The sequence below is a fragment of the Colobus angolensis genome, unplaced genomic scaffold (assembly GCF_000951035.1).
Source record: "Colobus angolensis palliatus isolate OR3802 unplaced genomic scaffold, Cang.pa_1.0 Scaffold106, whole genome shotgun sequence".
Taxonomy (NCBI): Eukaryota; Metazoa; Chordata; class Mammalia; order Primates; family Cercopithecidae; genus Colobus; species Colobus angolensis.
Window position 1 is genome coordinate 4,547,035 of NW_012111586.1, and position 470 is coordinate 4,547,504.

At 59.4% G+C, this 470-nt stretch overlaps 1 protein-coding gene across 1 annotated transcript in view; it reads left to right on the forward strand.

Annotated features, from left to right (window-relative positions):
* Positions 1-175: 175 nt before the first annotated feature.
* RAD54L (RAD54-like (S. cerevisiae)) overlaps positions 176-470 on the forward strand; it is a 39,594-nt gene continuing 39,299 nt past the window's right edge. The window contains exon 1 of the mRNA XM_011946822.1: positions 176-227. The gene's annotated coding sequence lies outside the window, so the exon portion shown is untranslated. The remainder of the gene's footprint in view (positions 228-470) is intronic.

A 470-nucleotide genomic window follows, 5' to 3' on the forward strand; every position in this document is an offset into this window, starting at 1 on the left:
CTTCTCGCCCAACCGCCCACCTCTGTTGGCCCCGCCCTTCCATCTAAGTCACGCCTCCTAGTAGGTCAATTTAGCTTCTCCAGCTCCACAGCCCAGACTCCTCATTGGGCGCAGCACTATTCCCTCCTCTTCCTTGGGTCGCGAGGGCCGAACTCATCGAACACAGCCAATGGGTGATACGACAGCAGCGCGGCGGGAGGTTCGATTGACTGGGTCTTGGCGGGTCGGTGAGTCTTGGCGGCTGTTAACGCGCGCTTTGTGAAGAAGAAGGTTGGGAGGGAGGTGCAGGGGTCTACGTCCATCTCTGTCGCTCTTTTCAGCCCCTCCTGGTATTCCCCTCCTAACCTGGGTCTTTTACAGGCCCCGCGTGGCTTTCTGCTCGACCTCCCTGAGTCTTATCCTGGTTTCCACCTCCAGCCCTGGGAAATCTCCTTTCTCCGGACTTGCCTTCCCCACCCAGGCCTCGGACT